The following is a 6,394-nucleotide window of genomic DNA, read 5'->3' as shown; positions in this document are numbered from 1 at the left end:
GCCGAGTCGACTCCAACAAAGTACGAGTCGACTCCGAAGCAATTCAACTCAAAACACAGAGGAACATTTTTTCGGTCTCTGAGAGCCGAGTCGACTCCAACAAAGTGCGAGTCGACTCCGAGACAGCTCAGGTCAACAGACAGAGGATCGGGATATCAGGCTCTGAGAGCTGGTCGACTCCAAGAGAATCCGAGTCGACTCGAGGGAGTAAATCCGAAAGAAAGATCTCTGAAACCCTGAGAACGAGCCATCTCCAAAAGTGCCGAGTCAACTCCAGACATTGGCGAGTCGACTCCAGGTTTGGTCCGAATCGACTCCAGGTCGGGACAGCACTTTAATTCAAATCCTGAACAGTTGCCGAGTCGTCTCTAGTAAAGCATGAGTGGACTCCTGCAACAGGCGAGTCGACTCCAGATCGCGCGAGTCGACTCCGATCTGAACGGACATACTGTCAGGATGTGCAGACTGTACAGAACGGCTACAAATCTGTGTCTAACGGCTATATTTCAAAAAGGACTGCATAAATAGCCACAGTAAACAGTAGTAGACACCAAGAGAGCTATTCCATTCAAACAAAAAGGGTTTTCCACCTACCAAAGGCTCTCAAGAGTAAATACAAGAGAAAGAAGGAAGAAGTGCATTGAACTCCATCCAACAAACTCTTTCCTTCGCATTCAAGGCTTTCCTTCTGATAGCAAATCTTCAGCACACTCAAAGAGGAGTCTCAGAGTTCGAGAAGCCCCTTCTTCCTCTTCTACTTTATTCATATTGTTCATATTTGCTTTTTAAGAAGCTTTCCCTGTACTCTTTCCAAACTGTTTCTCTTACTTGATTCAATCAGGGATTGAATCAAGGGTGTTAAGGTTGGTTGGTGAGCTGAAGTTAAAACCAACGGTGTAGGGTTCGATTGTGATCCCGGAAAAACAATCGGGTGGTTCTAGTCGGTGAGCCTGTGAAAACCGACCGAGTTCGTTGTGATCTCGTGAAAACAACAAGTTGGGTTGTGAACTTGTAAAACAACCGGCTGTAATCCAAGGAATTATAGAGAACTCCCAAGTGAAGCTTGGGGAGTGGACGTAGGAGCAAGGGTTAGCTCCGAACCACTATAAAACCTCTTGTGTTTGTAATTGGTTCATTGTCTCTTCCATCCCCTTCATTCACTACAACTAGTAATCTAATTAATTTGCTTGCAATAAGTGTTAATTAGTTACTAATTAAGTTTTTTTATTGCAATTATTACTTAAAACCCAATTCACCCCCCCCCCCCCCCCCTCCTGGATTGTCTCCTTGGGCAACAAGCTCCAAAGGGGAATAAAAGTGCCAGCACCGGGGAGTAATTTTTTTTTTTTCGACTGAGTCAACCGACGTCCAGTCTTCCTGGGACTTGGTAGAGAACCAGGTTGTGAGATCGAAGGACATGAGGTAGAAAACGAGAAGGCGTCGAACATCGCATGAGCTGTCCAGTTTACTTAATTGACCAAAGCCAGCACTGAGGGAGCTATCGATGCATGAGCTGTCCAGTTTACAAAATTTCAGCGTAGACTACTGGAAGTTATCGATGCAAGGTTATAATGTTCAACTTTATCCACATATCATTTTTTTGTCGATGCATTTCTTTTTTCTTGTGGTTATTCTTATCTGGCTTTCCTCCTATTTCAGTCAACTGCCAGACTCCTTGGGTCCTATTTCATGTTTTCCCATTTCTTATGCATATAATTTGGAAAATTGCTATTATATAACAATCCGAAGCTTTAAATATGTTTAGAATAAAATTTAAGTCAAAATCTAAATAAAAGGAATATTCTGGACTTATCGTGGATGAAGGCTAGCTAATATCTGCAACGAAGGCAGTAGATCGGAGCAGGCTGGCTTATAAGCGTCGTCTTAATCTGGCTCATTTTCTTCTGACGACACTTATAACAGTCGTCTTAAACCAATCCTTGGCTTCCCACGATACTTATAAGCGTCGTCTTAATATTTGTTTCCGACGATGTTTATAAGCGTCATCTTAGTTTAATTCCTGACGACACTACTAAAAAGCGTCGGCAAATTTTGACGCAAGAGCTAAATTACCGATGTTTCTATCTAGCGTCGGCATATATATGTCGGCAATTTCGAATTTTTCTGTAGTAAAATTTTGTTAAATAGTCATGAACATTTTGTGAATAAATTTGTTTGTAAGCGACCTAAAATTAGGGAGTCCTTGATTAATTAGTTCATGTCCAAATAATGGTTAGGAGAATCGTATGGCTAAGAAAACAATAACAAGTTTTTTTAAAAAATTATTATTGAGGAGGGATAGGGAGGACCCACCATATTATAGTAAATTACCCAGATGGAAATATTGTGGGGTGAGGGATTCTTCAATATTTTGAAGAATATTATTAATTAGTATGCATGCCCAAGACCATCTGATTGAATTAAAAATCTGATTGTTCTTGCTGTAATCTGATCCAAGAGCCCATGGATATTGCCTATGGACGACCAGGATAATTTCGTTCATCAATTACTTCATGAAGCATTAATTTGATTTCTGTTACATTCAAATGCATTAGTGTGGAAGAAGACTTCTAACACATCCTCGCTGTCTTCTTTGAGAACACCAACACATCCTTGCTGTCAAGCATGCATATGTTGGTGATCGATCCACTCTGTTCCGGTCAACCGACCTACGTTCTTCTCCAAGACTACCCCACAAGGTTACAAATTTTTCCCACTATATATATATATGTGTGTGTAATCTGGGGTAACGTAGGTCTCATTGCTCAATAGAAGCATGGAGTCGTACTACTCGTCCTCGTCATATGAGAAGATGGAGAGGTCGTACTTCGTAGTAGTAGCAACGCAAGACCACCACTTTCATCATATTATTGCATCACAACAGGAGCTCAAGTTCATGTCATACCTCGGCAAAGTTTCTAGTACTGCAAGGTCCACACCATGCCGTGGTTTAGGTATCCATGGATCATGCCCTCGATGGTACATTCTGGTGGTGGTGATCTTGTTCATGGTCCTTGCACTGGCCACTCACCTGACCCTGCAAGGCACTGGTATGTGGAAAGATGGTAGGGCCATTTTCATTGCACGTAATTCCAATTCTGCTCTTCTGCTTGCCGTGTGTGCACCAGTCGTTTTGCTCACCTTGGCTGTGGCTCTGTTTCTGTGGAAATGTTCATCTAGAAAAATTATGGGTGGCGTGATTGTGTTCCTACCGTGTGCCGTGCTTGCGTTGGTGGCTCTCACTTACAAGATAGGATTGGTTCCAAGCTTAAGCATCATGTTGCCTTCATTGCCTTTAACTTACTTGTTTCGCAAATTCTGCCGAAGGGGAAACAGAGGGTTCGTTCAGCGCTCAAGGTGGGCACGGGAGGGAGCTGCACTCGAACCAGAGCTTGATCTCTCCATATAGAAGTGCAGCAAACTCATGTCTCCAGTGTCTTCATGGCACCCCTCCTTCTTAATCATACGTAAGACAACAATGCATGCTCATGATTCCCTGAAGAACATGGTAATGCGTGGGCAAGAAAGAGGAAGGAAAGAAAGGGTTATGCGCATAAAAAAGTTTTGAAGCATTACACGCGCATGCAGACGTGCGATAGCTATATTGTAATTAAGAAAATACTATTTTTTTAATATAACTTTCTTATAAGTTTGTAGCCTGTATATGGGTAATATGTTTTCGTTTTGTCGGCCTATCGTGGATATGTAAGAGTAATAAGGAGGCGAAAAATGGAGACTTGATTAGTATAGCCTACACCCCTCTACTTGGTGATCAAAGATTTCAGTTTTGATTCTTAATCAGATGATGATGTGTCTGAAAAATCTAAACCCAGGGTCTCCCTTCTTTTCTCTCATAAAATTTGAGGGAAAAAAAAGAAATAATGAGCCATGATGAAACCGCACTAAAAGCGAGTGTGGAAGAGAAATGAAGGAGGCGGAAGCACACTTTTTCATGGTTTTATAGTTATAATAGTAGTGTGCTTTGAGTTTTTATATCATGTTTGACTAAGTTTTATAGACCATGGATTCGTTTTGACTAGGTCTTGTGGTTCTTGGAGTTGTTCTTTGCTTTGATGAATTGGCTATCTTTGCTTGAGGGTCTGTTGGGTTAAGGTGCGTTTGTCAACTGCAAGCTGGCTTCCATATCTTTTCCCCCTGCATAGCATCAGACACATGACTTGGATTGATAGAGTTGATACATAGTGTGTAGTGAGCCAATTTATTTAAGAATGGATAGTGCTGATACATGTCTTTAGTGAGCCAATTTGTTCAAGAATGGAAGTATGATACTGGTATATATATACCTAGCTAGGCTGCTCGCAACCTGCCACCTCTGGTTTGAGAGGTTGGGCTTTGGTGCAAGTCCCGGCAGTATGGTTTGCTCCGAGTTAAGATTTCATTCTGAACCCATTTTATGGTTTTCTAATGTAATGGAACTAAAATGGTTATCCTATTTTTCTTGCATTGCACAGAAATTTATAGTCTTGGATATATATAAGGACCATTTCGTTTCAAGGTGTAATTTTCAATGTTGTACTTGACATCGAAGGTCATGCATGAAGCATCTACCGCTTGATCAGCATCTCGATTTTACTAGAGTTATAAGGCCAAAACTGTCAAGAAATAGTAGAATGGCATCATCTTAATTCTTGCTGTCTCTTATGTTGAGCTGAGCATGGATCCTCTATGGTGCATATTTGGATAGGCAACACACCGTCCATGTCATGGACAACTATCATCCATCATATTGTTGTGGTGAAAATTTATGACATGGTTTGAGAGATGAGCGACAACCACTCATTTCTAAGATAGGCCACCGATTGGCCTCCCAAACATGCACGATCTTTTGTTGTGCAAAACGCGCACCGTAGAGGATCTGGCTTTCCTGCATCCTAGCCGAACTAAACGGCATCCCGAAGGACCAGCTAGTCCGAAACATGGTGGATTCTCTATTATGTCTCCTTCTGGAAGAATGAGTTGGGGGATCTAGTTAGAGTTGTCTGAATATTTGATTCTAGTATTGTTTCTCTTGAGATCAAGGATCAAATTAAAGTTGTCTGAATATTTGATTCTAAATTGACGCAAGAATATCTTGACATAAGCTTTGTTCAGTCACTGGATTAGCATGGGAGAAGCCTCGAGATAAAGATTGGATGAGCTAATTAAGACACTTGGAAGTAAGGTACAAAGGCTACTGGCTTAGCTCTTCTATTTAGGGGCTAGTGAGTGATCTACATCACGGTGACGAGGGTGTAAATGATCATGGAAGGAGAGGCCATCCTTGAAACCTCCTAGATCGCAGCATTGCTAGAAGCCGAGAGCACCTTGAGATCAGGGAGACCTTAGGGCAAGGATGGTTTTTTGAAGAGGGCAGAAAAAAGAAGCGAGAAAAGAAGAGGTCAGAGATCTCAGGTTCATCATATATCTCATCATATATATATCTATATTACGTAATAAAGTAAAGTAAAATCAGTGCTTAATAATCAATAGAAACCTAGGTAGGAGAAATTCCACCATGTTTCGCAGCTGTCCCCACGAGGCCATCGTGCATGGTGCAACACCGGCCATTACTCCATAGTCTCCATCCATCCATCGTCGCATCCTTAGGTACCAATGCTGCTCACAGGAGGCCTCAGCTGGTGGTCTCACGGGAACCATCGCTCGAAACGCACAGGCCAAGCTCCGGCATGGGTCTTGAACCAAAGGGATCAAGCGTGCGGCGCACAGGATATACACAGTCCACCGATACCCGACGTGCATGATAACTCCGGCAAGCGAAGCAAAGGTAGTTGATGCTGCAAAGAAAACAGCGATACCCTCCAAGGCCATGGCGACGGCAGCAAACGGATGCGGGAAAGTGTGGACTGCCAGCGCCGAGGAAAATAAGCCGATGGTGGAGAAGGCCAGGGCGTCCACCAACTCCTGGCCACGGTTGCTCGCAAGGTAGGAAGACGCGAGAGCTAACATGGCGCCGAAGGCGACGACGTGCATGTCATCGCTCGAATGCCGGAGACTGGATCGTATGCTTCTGGCGCTGGAAGCCCCACGCTCCGGTGGTTCCCCAACTCCATTGGAAAATAACATGAACGAGTAGTATGGGCTAAGGAAATGGTGGAGGCCGTGCCCTGGTCTTTATTTATTATGTTCTTAAGTAACTGGTTTAGATGACAGGATCCAAGATTTCTCCATGGCGGCGTTGAATAGATGCCATGCACCGTCGGGGTCGTTACAAAGTGGGACACTAGATGGTTACTCGAAGTGGCTGCTGGATACAAGTTTCTTTTTTTTTTTTTTTTTGGTAGATGCTAGATATAATTTTCTAAGTGAGCTTTCATACCATAGAGCACACTTCTGCCACGCTCGCTAAATTAAAACTTTTCCGACTGGTTTATAT

Source organism: Phoenix dactylifera, chromosome 3 (assembly GCF_051530095.1).
Source record: "Phoenix dactylifera cultivar Ajwa chromosome 3, Ajwa_hap1_PhDact_Kaust_v1.1, whole genome shotgun sequence".
Lineage (NCBI taxonomy): Eukaryota > Viridiplantae > Streptophyta > Magnoliopsida > Arecales > Arecaceae > Phoenix > Phoenix dactylifera.
This window is presented reverse-complemented; position numbering follows the sequence as displayed.